Genomic DNA, 22644 nt, shown 5'->3' with positions numbered 1-22644 from the left:
TCCAATATCAAGAATGTTGAAATGAAGACACCTTGAGAACTGTGTTCTTTGGATCCTGTAAATGTGTGCAGATATTTTAATCATAGGTTTCAAGCTATGATGTCTTTCATCTGCATAAAAAAAGAATCCATCTCTTGGTGAAGTTTCCGATTTCTTTTGGAGAAAGGAGTACCAAGCGAGAGGTGTTCCTCATATACATATGCTATTGTGGATCAAGGATGCACCTAAATTTGGAACTGATTCAGATGAAATAGTATTGTCTTTCATTGAACAGTATGTGAGATGTGAGATTCCAAGAGAAGGAGATGATAGAAGCTTAAGACAGCAAGTTTTACGTTTCCAAAGTCACCGTTGTAGAAAGTACTGCAGACGAAAATACAAGTCTAAAGGAAAATGTTATACCAACTGTCGGTTTGGATTTCCACGTCCAGTAATTTATAAAGGAAGAGTAAATTATTTTTTTCTTCTGTATGGCACACAATAACTCGCAAATCTCCAAAGAATACCTACAACTTCAAAAGAACAGAACTGTCAAAGTATAATAATGACTACAATCCGGTTATTTAAAAAATGTTAAATGCAAACATGGACATCCAGTATGCTGCAGACAACTCAATTGCTGTTGCATGCTACGTAACATCATATATAACAAAATCAGAAAAAAACGAGATTAAACAATTGTGGTAAGAAATTGCACATGAAAAGATCCTTAGCAAAATATTGTACAGCTTTATTTGAGAATTTGGATCCTATGAATGTTGAGACCACTTGTCCTCTTCAAGCTTATATTCAAAATCACGAGGGATCATTTGGGTAAGTTTAGGTCTTGCCTGCTCATGAAATAGAGTGTTGAAATCATTAGAAGAAATTGAATACTTAGCAGCAAATTAACCAGACAGTACAGAAATTCTTACAACTAATATGTTGGGATACATACAATCGAAAAGGAGTCAACATCTGGAACAGCTATGTCTGTATGAAGTACTTTAACATTTCAACTTCAAAAGAAATGTTAAACAGAATTTAAAAGAAGGAATATATGCAGTAGTTGGATGTCATGGATGTTTAGTAAAACACACAAAAGGTAACCTTATCAACCTCAAGAAACTCAGTTGTGAAACTGCAGATAAGCGAGAATTTTACTATTTAGCACTTCTCCAACTGTTCAAACCATGGCTTAGCGAAAGTGATTTACTTGGAGATTTCGACTGCTATGAGGATTCTTTTAATGCATGTAAAGATAGCATTGCATGTTCAATTTTCCCTACATATTTAAAAATGTTGAATGATGAAGTTGAACAGGAAAAGACTATTACAGCTGAAGTTGCTAATGAAAGTTCCCAAGATAGTTAAAGTTCTGGTCCATGTAGTCAAGATCCACTTGGACAACCAATAGTGGAAAATGAAGCAGCGATTGCTATGCATGAAGTGGAAATTGCAATGCAACAAGTACAACAGGAGAATATTACATTGGAAAAGTTAGAAGAACAAGTAAATATTGAACGGAAAGAAATATATGTACAAGTGAGAGAACAGATAGAACATGGTTTGCTATATAAAAAGAAAGAATGTGTATGTTCATCGTTTAAACCTATTCTGAAGTACATCAGTGGTCAAGCTGGAACGGGTAAATTTTTTTAAAGTTTTGACAAGTTGCGTTCCAAAAACTACTGGTTCACATTTATCATGTGTGGTAACAGCTCCAACTGGATTAGCTGCGCACAATGTTAAAGGAACTACTCTGCATAGATTACTCATGTTACCAGTTAAGCATCATAATAAATAAGAATATCAGAAGTTATCTGGAGAAGCTTCTTATGAAGTGTCAAGAGTGCTGAAGAAGATGAAACTTTTAATTATTAATGAGGTGAGCATAGTCTCACTCTTAATGCTTGCTTTCGTGCATTTAAGAATGCAACAGGTATTAAAAACAGAATACAACGTTCTCTTTGGAGGAAAACATTTAATTGTATTTGGAGAAATTCTACAGCTAACTCCTGTAAAAGGAGAACCAGTCGTTAAAACTCTTCTACTTGAAGACACTAGGAAATCTTTAGGAAGTATTGGAAATGTGAAACTCTGGTTACATTTTGAATATAAAGAACTGACTCAGAATATGCGACAAGCAAGTGATGAAGATTATGGAAATATTCTAAAAGATATAAGAATTGGTGTTCTGAGCAAACATGGTAAACAAGCTTTACAATGTCGTCTACTAAAGAACTTGTTTACAACTGAAAACACACCAGCAGCAGTACTCTACAAGAACATTGCAGAAAAAAATCTATGGTTTGCTTAATGCCTACAGTGGAAGAGTGTTATATATTTAATCAAGAGCTTTTGAAATTGGAAAATAAAGAAATAGTTCACATTGAAGCTACTGATAAAATCGAGCATCAAGTAATAACAATTCTTCTTTCAAATAAACTACAGAATAAATTATGAAAATCTATCAAAATCTGCTGGCTTAGAATTTTTTTTAGATGTGTGTATAAACTGTCGGGTAATTTTCAGTCATAATTTGAATATAGAAGAAGGTTTAGTGAATGGTGCAATGGGGAAAGTTGTTGAATTTGTAAAATATCAAAATAGAAATGCAATTGAATTCTTGAAAATTAAATTTGATCAGATTACAGAGGTAAGACAGATTGGGTGTTGTGCTCTACGTTTTTTGCAGGTAAAAGACTTGTATGTTCGTGGAAAACAGTTTCCTTACTGTTTAGCATATGCAATAACCATTCATAAATCTCAAGGGTCAAGTGTAGATAATGCTTTAGCAAATGTTGGAAGAACTGTGTTTAAAGAGGGAATGGCATATGTTGCATTATCTCGAGTTAGAACATTGTCTGGTTTGTATTTTATTGATTTCGATGAAAACAAGGTTAGTGCTGATGCAAATTGTGTAAGAGAATATAATCGTTTAAAAAGACTTTATGCACCAACTTTAGGTGAATATTCTATTTATGAAAAACGTGTTATGTGTTCAAAACGGAAACATGTTGATGAATCAAGTGTGGTTAAAAAGCAGAACAAAATTAAAGAGAAAAGATGCAAAGAAACAGAAAATACACACAAGTGATGATGTTGTGGGATACCAATTAGAAAATGCCTCTGGTGTCAACTGCTGTGGTAATGTTATTCTAAACTTTATATTTTATCTAGAAGATCTTTATGGTGAAATAATGGAAAGTCAGGAAAAAAGATTATGTTCTGCACTTTATACTTTATTTGAACAATTGAGAACTGACAGAAGTAAGATCCATATGGTATTTGCCAGCTCTTGGATACATGTACTGAATCTTTAACGTTCACCCCTAATATACAACAAGATGCATAAGAGTTTCCGATGGTTATGCTTGGAGTATTAGAAGATGAAGGAATCCAGATTGAGAGTTTATTTGGACTCAGTTACAAATGGGATCACAAATGTGAACATTGTTCATTAACTTCAAGCACTATAGTTGACAGAGAACGATTTGTATATTTAACAATACCTGACTGCAAATCTGTACCTTTTCCGAAATTAGTAAAAGAAGCAAATCATGATATGAAATGTTCTCGTTGTCAATCAGAAATGTTATCTACATTATGCCTACAAAGATATGGAAAATATCTATTTTTAATGCTACAACGCTGTAGACCAAATGGAAGAAAAGTAGAAATGAAAATTAAAAATTCTGTTGCTACTCAAGTATTTATTTCTGGAAGTACATTCGCAACACTGGCTATTGCTTTCTATGCTGGAGCTACTACCACATGTGGAAATTATACTTTATATTTAAAATGCAATAATGGTTGGAGTCACTGCAACAATACACACTTGGAAATAAAATCGAGATTTCCTTATGAATTACCCAATTTATACTTGATATTTCTTCAACAAAAATTTGAGATACATTATTCGACCTAGAGGGAAAATGTGAGGATGCTTTAAGGATTTCAAACAGGATGATTTCGAAAAACAATTCCACACAAAATATTTGGCCTTGAGGAAAAATGTGAACAGAAATGACAGAGTAAAGGTAAGATTTCAAAACTGGAAATAGTATTGAATGTGTTATTTGTGTTGATTTCGTATTGTGGTTGCAAGAATTAGTCATTTGTTTTTGTTTTGTTTTGTTTTGTTTTGTTTTTTTAACAATCTAGTTGTCTGATGATACTACACTGACATCACTGTGAATAGTGAAGTTAAGTAGAATCTGAAAACAGCAGAAAGAGGGAAAAAAAGTTTTCAAAATGTTAAATTATGTTGTATTATTTGATAAGTAAGACAGCAATTTCTGAAATATATTACATTACACAACAGTTTTACAGTTTATTTTCTTTTCTATAGTGGGAAAGTTAGAAAAAACAGTACTAATGACAAATAGCAGAAAAGTAGTTTAATTTTTAAAAAACCTTTGAAATTCAGTGAAGAAACCATAGGTTTTACAGAGATTATAGTTAGAAATTAGCATTTAAAATCTTTGAAATTCACTGAAAAAACCATAGGTTTCAGGGATGTTATAGTTCGAAATTAGCATTTAAAAAACCTTTGATATTCATCAAAAAAACCATAGGTTTCAGGGACGTTATAGTTAGTTGGACATTTCACTCCAGAGAAATTCCACCGCTATAGTTAGTTCAGCTAACTATAACTCGCGCCCCCGCAATGCACTGCTGATGACGTCACATATTACATCATTCATGACATGGTCAGTGATATCACTTATGGCACTGATGACATCACTAACATCACTGATGACACTTCAAATGAAATCTCAAATGAACGCCCAATTAACCAGTGGAATTGGATATTAAATAACAAAATAAGAGAAAGGTACTTTTAGAAAGTTACAGTCTCTGCAGACTAAATTGCATGTGCTCCAGCTGCAGCTCTCTGAGTGCTCAACCATGATTTAGGTATGGACACTGGTCCCAGAGCAAGAGGAAAAGACTTGGGTGTGGGGTGGTGTTTCTATTCTTCTGGCAGAATGACCATTTGGGCAGTCCTCAGAAACTTATTTAGTTTCAAAGGGGCCTGCCTTGTCACAGGCAGATGTCACATGCCGGGGCCCTTTCTTTGTTCTCCCAGTCAGCCAGGTTCTAATCACAGCAGGGAGGGAGCTACTCCCTAAAAAAGTTTGAAGTAACCACAGAGGATGGGCTGCTCATTTCCTTGCCCACACCTCGGTGGTGGAAACACATGCACTGCACAAGAGGAGAAGGGTTTCATCATCCTAGAAGTAGAAAGGGAAGGACACTGGGGGATTGTTTGCTGTAGAACACACAGAAAATGTGAGTAGATAGGATTATCCCTAGGAACCTTTACCCAATTGGTTATGGAGAGGTGAGTAATAACCAGCACGCACAATCTGGTGCCTGACATAAATGTGGCATCACTAATACCTTCCTCAGAACACTAATGGATCTGTGGAAGATCAGAAGAGGAGTGCTCCTGCAGTCTGAGACCTTAGAAGAGCCCGGAAAGGACTGGACCTGCTCTCGGGACAAAGAGGTGGAACCTAGATGTTATAAACCTGACCTCTTGTTTAAGCTATTGGGAAACAACAAGTTAAATTGGCCTTACCTTTAACTGCCCAGTTAACCGGTTCCAACTGGATCTGCCCTGGGCCCTGCTGGTGGCTACTGCTAAGTGCTGATCCTGAGATCCTGAAATTGTGGAACTATTGGCTGCATCAAAGTGTACTCTAACATCTGGAGAAACCTTGGAATATGAAACCTTTTGGCAACAAAGACCTCCAGAACACCGGTACAAACCTGCCAAGCTGATCGGGCGAAGGAGCACTGCCTCTGGGCTTAAGATTCAGGTTTACCCTGCTCAAAGCTTTTCTGTAGCAGCAAATCCAATTCAGGGTAGACCTCGCAGAGAAGGTATCGCGCCTTGAGGAGCCCTCCTTGGCTACATCCTGTAGTCTTGCCCCACTGGTGGAATCCGAGCTCCAAATAAGTGACTAAATGCAAATGTTGAATTCTTCTCAGGGTGAAGGCACCAAAAGTATAAAGATAACAAGGAATCTTCCCTTCTAAGCTTTTTTACCAAACATCAATGGCTTCAATGAGACCTCATCTGATGGTTTTCCGATGTCATGATGAAGCCTTTTTCAACCACAACCTGCTGTCTTCCCCACTGATGATTTTCATTTCAGAGACTAAGCCGGAAGGCAAAATCTCTAACTGGGTCAAATCTGGTTTCTGTCAATGACCCACACTCCATCACGGTCAGTCTCAAATTGTGCCTATGTCCCGGTCCTCCATGACCAGTTGACCGTGATTGGTGCTAACCCCTTTTGGGCGCTATTTGTATTTAAGAATTAAACAATTCATCTCTCCGCTTACTCTTTCTGGATTATTGTCATTTCGGTGTCATTTTATTCATCAAACGTTGCTTTAGCTAGTTTAGCGGTCAGCCAAACCGTGGGAGAGCCCCACCTCATGTTTGTGGACCCGGGAGATGCCATTCGGTGTTTCCAAGGTACGGGAGGTAGTCCATCATGCAGGAGGAAGAAAGCAGATTCAAGTTTCAAGTATTTTAATTTGATATCATGTTTGGAAAGCAAGACGGACTCACTTGACATTGATATTATGCAAAACTACGAGCACCAGAATGCCGTGTTATGAAGGCCATGCCCACTGGGGCGTTGTTCAGTGTTAAAGACTGTTTGCAACGCTATCTTACTCCGCCATTTGCAATAAACTGCCAATGATTAAGGGTATAACACCAGAAACGCATCTGGCGATTAAAAGATTGATGGCTGTTCCTGCTGAACCGACTTGCTGCCTGTGTTAATAAAGAAGGGAATATCACCTACCTGTGGTGGCACTCCCATTTTGGCAAAAACATTGATACTATATATATATATCTACATATATACTGCCTATCGCCAGTAGGTAGTTATAGTTAGGACCAATTTTCCATAGGAAATCCACAACATTCTATTCCCAATAACTTTGGCGCCGGTTGATGAATCTTCGTGAAAATTTCAAAACTTTTGGCCAGCTCCGGTCCGCTCCTATCCTGAAAGTCTCGGGTGATTCATCAAGCGGGGGCCGAGAAAAAAGGGGGGTCCCAAAACGTGTTTTCCCCATGCAATTTTCCACAGGAAACTTTAGTCGCAGCTACAGCCGAACTGCTGAACGGAATTACACCAAATTTGGCAAAAAGGTAGCCCTTGGTTCAGAGTCGTGCCTTTTGGTTAAATAGTGTAAATCCGTTCAGTAGTTCCTGACAAAATCAAAAGTAAATTCACATATATATCTGGGCGGAGCCTAACCACACATCTCATCATGAGATCTGATTGGCTGTCAGCACTTCATCCAAGAAGTTTTGGCAGCCATCTTGGGACCAATATACATTAAAGCACCTCATAGTTACATTATAAATCATTTGTTGATGGTGCCATACTCATTTTAGGAATTGTGGTGTGTTCTAAGGTGATTTTACCATGTGAAAAAGCCTTCTGTTGGGATATCATGAATCATGTTTGAGAGAAATCTATTTTCTCATCCTTTCCCCAAAGAGGTTTGGAAGGTGATCTATAAGCTAAAATGAGAGGATATTATCTGTAAATTCACATTATCTTTCTCAGTCATGTGAGAATGAAGTCTGACATTCTCAGTAAAACATGTACATCCAACAAGTGCAGAGACTGTCAGTTGATTCATTTGTGTTCTACTGCAGCTTCCCAGAGTGTTCTAAAGAACAACTAGAGCGCTAACAGTCCTACTTATGACAAACATATTGCACACCTGAAGCCATTCTTGATTGGAATAAAGTAGTAACTCTTAAAACATTTAATTTAAAAAGGAACAAAATGAGGGGGTTTATTTTGCCATAGAAAGTATGATTAGTGCTGCAGAAAGAAAAAATAGGGCACATTTTGAGTGACTTCTCAAATCCTCTTCTATTTCATTAAAAAATTCTGACATGCAGACTGAAACATGCACTTTCAATACCAGCAGCAGACTTCCCTGGTGAGCAGTAGCATTACTACAGTGATTTAATGAGCAACTAGAGTGCTAACATTCTGAATTTATGGCAAATGTGTGACACATCTGAATGCCTTCTTGATGGAATCTAAGTAAAAAACTGAAAGTATTTCCTACTGAGGAGACTGTAGTAAATGAGGAAATTAGGAAACTTCATAACAAATAAGTCTCCCAAAATGGCCACCAGAGACAAAAGAGCCCAAATGTAGCCCAAATATCACCCAGATGTAGCCCAAGTATAGCCCAATGACAGAAGTGTGCAAACACTTATTTTTTGTGTATTTCAGTTTTATATAGTGCAGACTTGTCAGGTATTGGAGTGCTTTACATGAGCATTGGTTACATCACACAAGATCAAATTCATTTTCGTTGTAGACATGGGGAGATTAAGTGATTTGACCAGATTCACAGAATGTTGAGCTGAAGCAGAAACACCAACCTGGTTCCCCAGTTGCAAAGTCTGCAGCTCTGGAAGTTACACCACATCCTCTCCCCTAGGTGCAACATTTAATCAAGTGGTCAACTGGATAAAAAAACATAAAGATTACACATAATTTAAAAGTTTGTCGCTATTTGAAAACTCAGAAAATATGTCCTAATTTTAGTTTTTTAGAGCACTAACCATATTTTTGATGCAAATAAGACCCTCTCATATATGTAATTTCTAAAGGAAATGCTCTAGGTATTACAGTTTTGATTACATCAAGATGACGTTAGACGTTCCACACTTTTGTAATAAATATAGAATGTTAGCAATCTAGTTGTTCATTGGGATACTGTTGAGAGGCAGAGGCCAGGGGCACGGACTCTGAAAATTGAAGGCAGGTAGGAGAGTGCAGAGGCAACAATTTGACCACACTGGGCAGGCAGGAAGGGCAGTGGCAGCACAACAGACTATCGAGGGCAGTGGAAAGGGAGGCAGGAGCAACAAACCAACAATACAGGACTGGCAAGAGAGGCTGTGGCAATATAATAGACCACTGTGGGCAGAAGGAAGAGGCAGTGGTAGTACAACCATACATGCCAACAGACCCGTTTCAGCCAGGAAACGTCCAATGTTTTCAAGCTCAAATGGGCTTTATTTGATCTGTCTCCTGTCTACAATCTCCTCTTTTTCAATGTAACTCAAAGGGGAAAATCAATACCCCAGTTTTTTTTCAAAATCTCCCACTTACCAAGTTCAAAATGTTCGCAAGTATGGTACATTGGATCATGGTAGGCAGGAGGAATTGGGTAGGGACACGGACTCGGATAACAGAGGACAGGAGGGACATGGAGAGGTGCACCAAACTGACCCTACAGGGCAGGCATCAGGGTTTGCAGCAGCACAATACACCACACAGGGCATGCGGGACGGGAGTGCAGCACAACAATCCATAGAAAGCAATAGGGAGGGGACAGGACCATGCACATGGACAACAGAGAACAGAGCGGAAAGAGGCAATGGTAGCTAGCTGACCATAATGGACAGACAGGAGAGAAAGCTGCAGCATAACAGACCATAAAGGGCAGGGGGGACGGATCAGGGGCATTACAATGGAACAGACAAGACAGGAGGGAGGGAATAGGGGTCTGCACATGGAAACAGATGGCTGGGGGCAAGGGGGCAGGGCAGGAGCAGCAAGATGACCATGGAGGTCAGGCAGGATGGGCACTAGAAACAAGACACACCATGGAGAGCAACAGTGAGACTATGATGGCATACACACAGACCATGGAGGGAAGGTGGGAGGGGGTCAGGGGCAGCTAGCTGACCACACAGGGAAGGTGGGAGGGGCCATGGCAGCACAGAAGACCATGCATGACAAGCGGGAGGGTTAGTGGCAGCACAATGGCTATGATGGGCAAGAAGGAGGGTGCAGGGGCATGCACAAAGGACCATGCAGGATAGAAGGGAGGGTCAGGACCTGGGCACAGACAAGAGAGTTCAGGGGAAGGGGCCTCACAACAGACCGCGTGGGTCAGGCAGGAGGAGCAGTTGCGGCACAACAGACCAGGGAGGGCAGAAGGGTGTGGCAGTAAAATGGACCATGGAGGACAGGAGGAAGGGGATAGGGGCATGGCATGTGGACAGGCAGGGTGGAGGGGGCAGGGACATGTTCCAGTCATCTGACAATGCTAGGCAGGTGGGAGGGGAGTGGCAGCTCAACAGAACACTCCGAGTAGATAGGAGTGGCAGGTCCATGGAACATGGTGGGCAAAAAGGATGGAGCAGGGGCATGCACAAAGACATTGGAGGGCAGGGGGAAGGAGAATAGGGGCAGCAAGCTAAGCACAGAGGCTAAGCAGGAGGTCAATGATGGGGCATAAAATTGGGCAATGGAGGTCAGGAGGAGTGGACTGGTACATCATGCTAAATGGAGGGCAGTGGCAGCACATCAGACCATGCATGGCAGGAGGGAGGAGGCTAGTTCATGGATTCAGACAACAGAGGAGAGGGAGGAGGTGGATGGGGCAGCAAGCTAACTGTTCAGAGAAGGCGGGAAGGCCAGTGGCAGAACAACGGTCACACAGGGCTGTAATAAGAGAGTAGGGACATGGACTTGGACAATGGATGGCTAGGAGGAGGGAAGGCAGGAGCAGCAAGCTTGGGTGGGGGCAGCACAATGCCAGGCCCTGCTTCCAACCCCCCACCATCCATTGTGATATGCATCTTACTTAACGTTAAAAAAACTAGAAATTTGCTGAAAAAAACAAAGATTACAGGGACGGTATAGTTAGACTCAGATTTCACTCATACACAACCAGTGAAATTCAGCAGTTATAGTTACCTGAGCTAACTATAACTTACGCCCCCGCAATGTACTGCTAATGACCTCAGACATTACATCATTCATGACATGGTCAGTTACATCACTCATGACATCACTCATGTCATCTCAAATGAGCTGTGAATTGAATGGAACTATAATCACTAGAACTTTATTGAGGGATTGTGTGTGTATATTAACACACCTATTTTTCCTTTCCTTTCGTGTAAGAACCATTATAATATGCAACGTGCCCAGATTAATATGGCCGATAGCCTTTCACTTTAAAGTAATGTGTAGTCCATTTTTTATGTTTATGTTTGAAATTCTAAGAATGTTTATTATGAATAAGTGAATGAGTTGAGATACCACGCACACCGGTTTTTCCCAGAATATACACAATTTTCAAAAAGGTAATGGCGTGCTGAAGAGAAGCGACCTCTAAACCAAGGTGGAGTAATGATAATATAGTTGCACTGTCCCAAGTTGGGCAGTGTCCCTCTTTTAGCACAGCAGGTAAATAGGTGACGAAGTCACCAGGATCCAAATGTAGTTACACCAAAAAGTTCAAATCATATTTATTTAGGCATGAATATTCATTCTTTATAAATGTTTCAACAAGTCACATGTTGTTTGTAGAAGAATCCAAAGGAAAATCCCCAATGCATTTCGGGTGTGACCCTTCGTCAGGAGGAATCCTAGGCAAAAAGAAGTAGGAGTAAATATCGCATACCCCATGATAAACTAACTTATATAAGTAGTGTTAAAATGTGTGAAAAAGAGCTTACGGTGATAAGTGAAATAAATAAACGAGTGACAAAAAAAACGGGCAGAATACCGATTTGCAGTGCAGCCCATGGTGAGAACTTGTACGTTAACTGCATGCATGTAACCAGAATGGATTATCAAAAAGGGTTATCGAAATACCAAAAGTGAATGAGACCCTGAAGAGTGCGCAGTAGTAATGTGATCAAACGGTCAAAGATTAAAAGATAGACCCAAATCCCAAAGGTGCATCGGTGAAGATTCCTTTGAGCTTTTGGTAATCCTTTTGGCCGCCGCTTATCGGTTTGTCTTCACTGTCTATAACTGAACTCACGAATAAACAGCAGCACTTTTCCGCGTCTCTTCGAGCACTCGGTCGATGGTCGCCATTGCGTAACTAATGGAACTTTTCCATCATATCTGCTCAAGGAATCTTCACCGATGCACCTTTGGGATTTGGGTCTATCTTTTAATCTTTGACCGTTTGATCACATTACTACTGCGCACTCTTCAGGGTCTCATTCACTTTTGGTATTTCGATAACCCTTTTTGATAATCCATTCTGGTTACATGCATGCAGTTAACGTACAAGTTCTCACCATGGGCTGCACTGCAAATCGGAATTCTGCCTGGTTTTTTTGTCACTCGTTTATTTATTTCACTTATCACCGTAAGCTCTTTTTCACACATTTTAACACTACTTATATAAGTTAGTTTATCATGGGGTATGCGATATTTACTCCTACTTCTTTTTGCCTAGGATTCCTCCTGACGAAGGGTCACACCCGAAATGCATTGGGGATTTTCCTTTGGATTCTTCTAAAAACAACATGTGACTTGTTGAAACATTTACGAAGAATGAATATTCGTGCCTAAATAAATATGATTTGAACTTTTTGGTGTAACTACATTTGGATCCTGGTGACTTCGTCACCTATTTACCTGCTGTGCTAAAAGAGGGACACTGCCCAACTTGGGACAGTGCAACTATATTATTATGAATAAGTCACATTGATGAACATACAGGTATGGCGGTCACGGGGCAAGATATGCTGAAATGACATTGTGTGCATATTAACACTTGTTTTCTTTTCTTTATTGTATCAATTCCTGAATTTTCCACAGACTGCTCACCGAAGCATATAAGTTTCTTACACTTCACGCAGTTTTGCTCGAGAAATGCGAATTCTGGCCTAATGTCCATTGCAGGTGTTACTGAGGACGCTCCAGATGTACTTGCCACAGCAGGTAAGAGGTTCAAAACAGCTCGCCTCATTTGCTCCCGAGTAAGATTGAGAGGATGTGTGGTCCGGAGATGCTTGTACATAGAAGCAGTGCCACAAGAGTATTTTTTTTCACTGCCTCTTGACAGGACTCGGTCACAAATTTTGCACGTCACCTTTCTCGCATTTACTTTCTTCTCTCCAGGTGGAAAAGTGAAGAATTTCCACAGAACAGATTCCGGCCTCTGTGGACGTGATGCCTCCTGCAAGAATTCTTCTTCAGAAGATACTTCCTCCTGCTGCTGCTGCTGTCCAGATGCCATTTTGTTTGATATTTTTTGAAAAACACCAAAAAGAACAAGCAAAAAGGGTTCTTGTAGGAAAAGAAATGTCTCTCTAAAGATGCTCCAATAAGAATGATTAAAATGGGTGGGGTCCTTCAATAGTTACAGTGGGAAATGTTATGAGCCAGTGAAGTAATTTTTTTTTAGGTCACATGGGATCCGCACACTTTGCGCTCACGAAGCACGCACCTGACGCGACTTTGCGAAAATATATTTTAAAGTAATATAAGTTTATTATAAGTACAAATATATTATGTTTATGAATATCTTAGATAGTCTCTTGGCCTAATAAGTATATTAAACACACATAAATATCATTTTAGAACATAAATTTTTTTTTTGCTGGAGTCTCGCACCCAGCACGCCCCAGCACGTATATGACGTCACGCAGGAGCCGCCACCGCGCAAGCATCGCGTACCGCAATACGCATGTGTCGCGAATGCGTGGGAGCAGGAGTCGCGGACTGGTCGCATATCAATCGCGCACATTACGTAATATTAAATGTATATGATGTTACTGAAAAACACGCAGCCGTTGCACACTGTATGCGGATCCTTCACAACGTTTCTGAAATGGCGGCTAGAATCCACGCACCCACCGTGATGTGTACTCTTTGGGAGCGCGCCTACGAAAAATATAAATATATTAAAATAAAAAAATACAACAACAAAATTACACAATATTTCAGTTGTAATTTTTTTTTTTTGCTATTTTCAGAAAAATATATAATGTTATTTAATGAATAAAATATTTATAAATAAACAGTTAAAAAACAGTAGAAAATCAGTACAAAAAATAGGTATAACTACTATTACACTTAAAAATTAGCATTTAAAAAAACTTTGAAATTCACTGAAAAAACCATAGGTTTCAGAGACGTTATAGTTAGAAATTAACATTTAAAAAAGCTTTGAAATTAACAGAAAAAAACCATAGCTTTCAGAGATGTTATAGTTAGAAATTAGCATTTAAAAAAACCTTAGAAATTCACAGAAAAAACCATAGGTTTCAGGGGTGTTAGCTGGACATTTCACTCGTACAAATCCATAGAAATTCCTCCGTTATAGTTACTTCTGCTAACTATAATTCGCACGCCCGCAATGCACTGCTGATGATGTCACATATTACATCATTCATGACATGGTCAGTGATATCACTGATGACATCACTGATGACATCTCAAATTACATCACTGATGCATTGCGGGCGCACGAGTTATAGTTAGCAGAAGTAACTATAACAGAGGAATTTCTATGGTTTTGTACGAGTGAAATGTCCAGCTAACTATAACCCCCTGAAATCTAGTGTAGTGCTTTGCCCAGGCTTATTGTAGACTTCCTTTTTAAAGGGAAAAATCCCCTCCAAAATCACCTTCTCAATTGTAAGGTATACATACATTTTACCCATTTCTGTTTTATAATGTTTTTTAACACTTTTTAGATTTTTTACTTATTTTTAGTTTTTGAAGTTCAAATATAGTTAATCTACTGTGCCACACAGAGTTTCAAGTAATGAGAGGTTGGAGCCTACTTTTCATTTTCAGTGTCAAAAACCTCTCAGTAAAGTACAGTTTTTTCTTCTTCTTTTTGAAGATGAGGGATAGAACACTACTTACATAATATATAGTTTATAAGTAGTATTCTAAGTATGTGGATATGGTACTGATGTATAATTTGAGCCCCATATCCACTCTTCTCTGTTATACTTAAGGATCCGAATACTAAATATTTGTTTTCCTCTGCAAGGGGATCATAAAGAAATTGGGTTTGGGTTTAAATGGGAAAACTACTTCATATGCATACATAGGGCGTCTTACGCAATTCTAAAAATCTTGGCTTGTGCCGTCATGCATATATTCCTGTAGTCATGTCCCTAACTTAATTACACGTTCTATCAGGGGTAAAAGATAAGAGATAGGATGTACATAGAATTTAAAGCACCTAGTCATAGGTTAAAAAACATCCTGATAATATCACTTCATATATAGTATCTGGAATGTAGGTTACTCCCATTATCATACTTCTTATTAACGATTTTTATATACAACTTAAAAAGCAACATCAGTGCAAAAAATTTGTCAAGAAGTGCTATATTACCAAAATCTTAAAGGGCCAATGTATAATCTAAAAATTTGGGGAACAATACTCAAATTGTCATGGATTTATGAGACTGATTTCTGTTTTAGACCATAAGTTAAGGTGCTTGATAGTAAGTATGTTGACATTTCATCTCATATACAATATTCAGTCAGTCAGTAAAAACTTTATTTCGGCGCAAAGCCATAAAAGTGCTTACATTTTAAAAAGAAATCACAGATACAATATATTTACAAGCCATTTACATCCTTACATGACAGCCCTCTCCATAACAACACGATCAAAGGATCCCTAACAACTACTAAGTTAAAAAAATAAAAAGATGTTAAAATCTATCATTAAAAATGGATACAAGAAGATTTACAATAGTGGAATTGGCAGACATTAGGCTGTGCTATTAGACACTCCAATACAATTATACTTGGCAGCTTGCCTGATGTACCACATACTGTTTAAAAAACGAGAAACTGCAAATACAATTGGAGGGCTGGTATCATACTTTAAGATTCTCAATGCCGCTATACATTGCTTGAAACCCAGGTTTTTACAAAGTTGTGTTAACCAGCGTTTACGCTGTATCCGATAGGCAGGGCAGAGAAAAAGAACATGAATTTTAGACTCCTCCTTATAATTACATACAGGACATTCCTTCTTTAAATCTTTCGCCCATCTACTAGTAAGTACATGAATTGGGAGGGTCCCTAGTCTGAATTGCAGATATAATGTCCTAGCCCTGGGAAGTAGGATAAAATCTAGGAAGGGTTCCTTGTAGTATGTATCTTTTATAAGGAGAAATTCTGACGTGAAGTGCCCGTGTACGGAATTGTTTTGTATTTGGATGAGTTTCATTGCTCTGTATTGTCTTATTAGTTCCAATCTAGAGATCAGAGTACATGAAGTTTCAGGTGAACTCCACAGATCTGGGTTCTTTAATTCCAGAGTGAGGTCCTTTATATGACAGAGCCAAGGAATTCCCTTATTGTGGCACTGGGGCAATATCTCTTTTAGCTCAGCCCTAATGTCAGACAGTTCAGGTGTCACCCAGAGTCGCCTCCAAAATGTAAGGGGTCTCAGTGCTATCTCTTCACCCAGAGGCCTAATGCCCAAATCCATACGGAGGGGAATAAGTGGAGTGTTGTTCGGTAGACTTAAAAGTTGCCTTATGAAATTATTTTCTGCCTTTGTTAGATTGAAAACCTGGCAATGGCCCCACAGCTCTACCCCATATAATGCAGCCCCTCTGGCTTGGGCAGTATAAATTTCAAGTGCAGGGGCAATGGGTTTCGAGTCTGAGGTTCTATGCAGCTTCAAGATACCACCAATCGTCTTTGTTAGCCTAAGGCTAGCTTTTGCCACGGTGCCTCCCAATTAAAATATTCAGCCAGGGTGACTCCCAAGTAGTCAAACGTCTCTACTCTCTCAAGAGGGATACCATGTAGAACTGGGTTGGAACGCTTCAGTTTGGGGGGATTAAAAACCATAAACTTAGTCTTTGCTAGATTTATCTCCAATCCCCACAATATGCAGAACTCTGCAAACCAATCTAGGATCCGCTGGATGCCCATTGGAGTTTTGGAAAGTAACAGGGTATCATCCGCAAACATTAGTGCGGGAACCCTTCCTGTGGCTAACTTTGGGACATCACTCTCCTTGATTTTCCTTAGGAAGTCAATGAGCCAGTTTATAAAGAGACAGAATAGGGTGGGAGCTAGGACGCATCCCTGTCGAACACCATTAAGGACAGGGAACCGGGCAGATAGCTCACCTGATTTTCCACATCGGAATTGCGCGAAGTTATCCGTGTGTAATTTTATGATAGACCTGAGCAGGTACGGGGGAATCCCAAGATCCCTCAAGACCCTCCAAAGCTTCGGCCTTGGTACCATATCAAAGGCCGACTTCAGATCCACAAATATTAAATAGAGGCTGCCACCCTCTAGGACAACCGTTTTCCAGAACAACAGCTGGAGCCTGAATATCTGGTCCATGGTTGACATCATTGATCTGAATCCGGCCTGATATGGGCTGAGTATTTGTTCTTGTTCTACCCAGTCCTGTAAGCGATCCAGGAGCACTCGCCCAGAGAGTTTCTGGGAGAAGTCAATGAGGCTGATTGGCCTGTAATTAGATGGCGTGAGGGAGCAACTTTTCTTCAATATTGGCACTATCTCGGCCCCACGCCATGTGTCTAGAAGATCCATACCCCCAGCAATTGCGTTAAATAAAATGCAAAAATAAGGGGCCTAGATCTTTGACACTCCCCGAAAAAGGTCCCCTGGCAGTCTATTCAGCCCGGGGGCCTTGTTGGGACTGAGCTTGCAAATGGCATTGCTCACCTCCAATACACTGAACTCCATTCCCTCAGGACTCGTGCACTCTACTCAGCTAAACGCTCCACTTTCATTTTCATCTCCCCTTAATGTATATAGTGACCCAAAATATGATTCCCAAGCTTCTGGAGCTATATTGGGTACAATAGCCAATGTCCCCTCCCTGTCACCTGTTGTCACTATAGCCCAGAAGGATTTCATACCTTTCTCTTTGAGGGCCGTCCTAAGGCCATCCCACCTCCTCTCCTCCCATTCCTTCTTACCTTTCTGGATGGACCGTTTGTAGTTGGCCCTTGCTTCTTTTGCTTGCACCCTATCCTGTTCTTTCACCGCCCTCAAAAGTTCTTTTTTTGCCTTGCGGCAGTCCCCATTATACCAGGAGCATTTGTTACCAACGCTTTTTCTATGGCTCCACGTTGGACAGAAAATATCTGCCAGATTTAAGGATAGTTCCGCATGAATTTTTCCTACCTCACCCTGATCTATGCTGGGCCCCTCCACCAACGTGAAATCCCTCATCTTAATTAACGTTGGAAGGACTAGCTGATATATTTTGCTATTTTAACTGGAGACTCCTGTATACGCTCCCATCTAACTTTCCTTCTATTGTTTGTTACAACCAATGCACTAGTCTCTTTATCAGAACGTTGGGATGGATTACCAATCCCCAGCTTGCAGGGTTTGAGGATCACGCTCAATGCATTATGATTACTATCCTGCCTCTGTATAATGTAGAAATCTTGCACCCTACTCCAAAATCTGGTTTCTACCAGGATGTAATCCAGGAGCGAGGCTTGGCCTGGTCTGTTAAAAGTACACTTCCCCGGCAGATCTGATTTGGTCCGCCCGTTGCAAGCTCTTAGCAACAAGGTTAAAGTAAGCGCATTCAGCTGCAGGGCCAAAGGAGACCAGGTTTTAATGGGTGTTATCTGTGGGTCAGGGATGAGCCACAATTGGTCTTCTTCTGAGGGGTCTAAATAGTCAGAATCTATGAGTGGTTCGAAGTGGCAGTTAAAGTCGCCTCCGACAATGACCGGAATTCCTGGGTCCAGCGACGGTATAAATTGGCCAAGGAGGTCAATAGTAGCCAATTCGTGGCTATTATTAACTGGACGAGAGTATACATTGACTAAGGCAATTTATAGCTTAGAGCAGAAAGAGAGGAGTGCACACTGAATATCCCTAGAGGGAGTAGTCAACACTTCCACTGTACATCCAAAGTATGTGCCCACCCAAATTGACAACCCACCCAAGGGTCTCCCCTTCTTCCCCTTAACTGCTAACTTATCAAATGTGGCAAAGCCCAATACAATATTAAGATTAACGAAATAGACTACCAATACAAAAGGTTTGATAAGTGCATGGCGTGTCAGATCTTTAAGTGCAAGTGCAGAAGCTTAAGGTAATATGAAGCTATATCATAAAAAGTCCCATATTTAATGTCTATATATTAAAGTGCTTGTTGGTACGTGTGTAAATACTCTATCTCACATACACTACTTAGGTTAACTAAACAGACTGTCAGTGCAAAGATTAGTTAAAGTGCACAGAGCATCTAATCCTAAACTGCAAACGCAAAGGTTGTAAGAGTATATAGAGCTGCACCCATATTCAAAACTGGGTCTTAAAATGTCTGGCCAGCTTCTGCAACACATCTAATATTCTTAGAAACTTTCCCTTAGCCCCCCTCTGCCTGGAGTGTGTAGCAATGTACTGTATAAGATGGGATATTAAGGTGCCAGTGGAAGAGTATATCAACATACACGGAAAGAGACTGTCACTATATTAGTCTGAGTTTGTGAATACAATATCTAATACATGTCTCATTTTCTCAACACTAATCTATAGGCATCATTTTGGATTTGCACATAGCAGCTAGTCACAGGACTCTTATCATCATATGTCCATTAGGAAGTGGTGGGAAATTGAACATTGAAAAGATTTCCAAATCTTTCCAAATCTTTTTAGATATATAATTCTGCATCCATGCTCAGTCCATTGCGGATCTCTGTACCCAATAGGAAGATTTTTTTAGATTCTTCTTGGTGTAGCTCTAGTTCTAGATTTCCCCTTTGTGGTTTGCCTTGAACATGTTGGATGCCATAATATTTTACATTTTCCAGTTTTCCATTATGTGTTTCCCAAACATGTTTGGCCATATCATACTGATAGTCCTTATTAGTTATTGCTCTCTGATGTTGTAACGTGCGGAGTTTCAGTTTATTGATTGTACTTCCGACATACTTTATCCCGCATTGACATTCATGAACTTAAACCACTGATTCTGTCGCACAGGTGATTTTTTTCTATTATCATGTTCATCTTCCCATAAATGGTTTTGCATTCTGTTTTGTTAGTTCCATATCTGCAAGCTTTACACTTCGTACATTTAAAAAATAAATTATTTGGAACAGTGAGCCATGTACTTGCTTTATTTTGTGCATGAGTATGTGTCATATAGGAACTTGTTAAACAATCTTGAAGGGAAGGAGCTTTACTGTAGGTAACATTCGGTATTGCAGGAAGTATTTTCTCAAGATCTTCATCCAAAAGTAAGATTATCTAATTATCTTTCAGGCTCTCTCTCACCTATGTATTATATTGAGTTATAAATCTATCATCCTGCTTTTTATTCCCATCTTCCAGATTCATTAGCTCTTTTGGTTGTAATAGTACTTCACGTTTCTTCATACTTGCTCTCTTAAGGGCATCTCATAGAACTAATTCCAGATAGCCTCCTGTTTGGAATCTCATGTATATTTCTTTTGCTTGTTATTTTAAATCCAACTCTTCCGAGCAAAAGCGTCTTGTTCTTAGAAACTCTCCATATGGGACACTCCATTTGAAAGGTAATGGGTGTCCACTATTGACATGAAGTATACTATTAGTACTGGTTGGTTTCCTGTACATTTTAGTGCAAATCCTCTCTCTCTCAATATAAACCGTGAAAATTGATTTCTTTATCCTGGATATCAAAGGTAATTTGTAAATTTAGATTGTTCTGATTCAAGGATTTTAGAAAGCATTCTAAATCAGATTTCTCCCCTTGCCAAATTAGAAAGAGGTTGTTGATATAACGTACCCATAAAATCATTTGTTCCATATTTGCTTTGTTCTCTTCGCTCCAGGCCACTTCTGCTTCCCAGCGGCCCATCAATAAGTTAGCATGCCGCGGCGAACGATGTACTCATAGCAATTCCCTGCACTTGCAAATAATATTTATTGTTGATCAAAAAAATGTTATGGTTGAGACAAAAATCTATCATGTCGACGAGCATGTCTGATTGCTCTAGTAGGGAGATTGAACGGGATTGCAGAAAATACTTGCATGCCACAATCCCATTTTGGTGTTGTATTGCTATGTACAGTGAAACCACTTCTACAGTTGCCATATGGTAGTTAGATTTCCATGGGAGTTCATTTATTCTGTTCAGAAAATCTTGCGAGTCTTTTAAATATGACGGAAGGCCCACAACATAATGAAGAAGAAATACATCAAGGAATCGGGAGATGTTTTCTGGCAAGGCACCCATAGAGCTCACAATTGGTCTGTTCGGCGGGCCATTCAGATCTTTGTGCACTTTAGGCAGAAAGTAGATAGTTGGTATGATTGGGTGTGTTGTTTTTAAATATCTAAACTCTTCTGCATTCAAAAGGCCCCTCTCCCGCCAGTTTTTCAAAATATTGATTCATATGTTCTTCGATAGGATTCTCCTGAAGTTTCACATAATGGTTTTTGTTATTAAGCTGTCTGATGGCTTCTGCTAAATATTTTTGTACACTCATAATGACGATAGTCCCTCCCTTTTCACTAGGTTTGATAATGATAATCTTATCATTTTGTAGATCTCTTAGAGATTCCCATTCTTTGCTGGTTAAATTCATTTTTGTATTTTTATTCACTCTGGTTTGTTTGCCAGTCTCCATGGGTATCATTTTCTTCAGCTCATCTGTTAAGATTTCATAGAATAGATCCACTTTGTTCTCAACAGGTAAATGTGGATAACATTTTTATTTTGGTTTGCATCCAGTACTTGATGTCATATCTGTGGGAATTTCTAGATATTCACAAAGATCCATTTCTGTAAACAATTCAATAGGTTGGGATTCCAGTTCTAACGCTTCTATTTAAAGACTTGTTAGATATTTTAATGTTGTTAGTTCATTCATTGCAATTGTAGATGGTGATTTATTTGATTTGTCTTGTTTATCCTACTACTTTCTCTTTTGTGTATAATATTTTTTTTACTTCACTTTTCTTGTGAATTTGTAGAAATCTATTCTTGATCCGATAAAATCAAACCTATTGTTAGTACAGAAGCTCAGCCCTTTATTTAGAAGAGTCCTATGATTTTCAGTGATGATTTTCTGTGAGAAGTTAATGATCACATTGTTGTCTTATGATTTTTCTTTGATTAACGCTTTTTGTTCAGTGTTCCTCTTCCTCTTTTGGCTCCTCCCCTTAGATCTTCTTGTTTTGCAGGATTTTCGTGGTGTGGGTTCATTTTTACCCTTCCTTTTTGTCTGGCCGTCATTTGATAGAGTCTCATTTCACCTGAAAAATCCAGACAGGGGGTGATTTTGTGGGTTCCTCATCCCTCAAACTAGCCTCTGAGCTTTCAACACGGAAAGCAACTGATGTTGAGCTAGTTGCATTGATGGTTGCCGTTTGTTTTACATATAGGTAGTCAAATCTTCTAGCAAATGTATATATCCGGCCTGCAGCATAATCTCTTTTATCTCAGTTGACTTTTTTTGCTTTTTTCTGCTCAACTTCCTCCTCATGTTGCTCTAGTTTCTTTTCCATTTTCAACAGTGCATTTTTGATGTCTTCTCTCTCCTGAGTGTGGAATGAAAGGTTCAGCTCTTGGTGCAGTGGTACCTATAGTGGGGACTTTGGATCGTCCACCATCAGTCGGGTTCTCACCTTAGGAGTACTTCCTAGACTTGGAGCCGGGCACCGCATTGAAGGCATTGGCCGAGCGGTGGAGCTCTGGGATCCAAACACTGATTGAGGGATTTCTGTTAAACCGGATACATGAGTTTATGTCACCATGCTGCCGCTGCTGTGAGTATTCCAGCTGGACATTTGCGCAACGAGACTCTTAAGGTTAAAGCTAGAATTGTATTAGGTGAAGAGGGGCAT

The sequence above is a fragment of the Triturus cristatus genome, chromosome 2_1 (assembly GCF_964204655.1).
Source record: "Triturus cristatus chromosome 2_1, aTriCri1.1, whole genome shotgun sequence".
Classification (NCBI taxonomy): Eukaryota; Metazoa; Chordata; class Amphibia; order Caudata; family Salamandridae; genus Triturus; species Triturus cristatus.
This window is presented reverse-complemented; position numbering follows the sequence as displayed.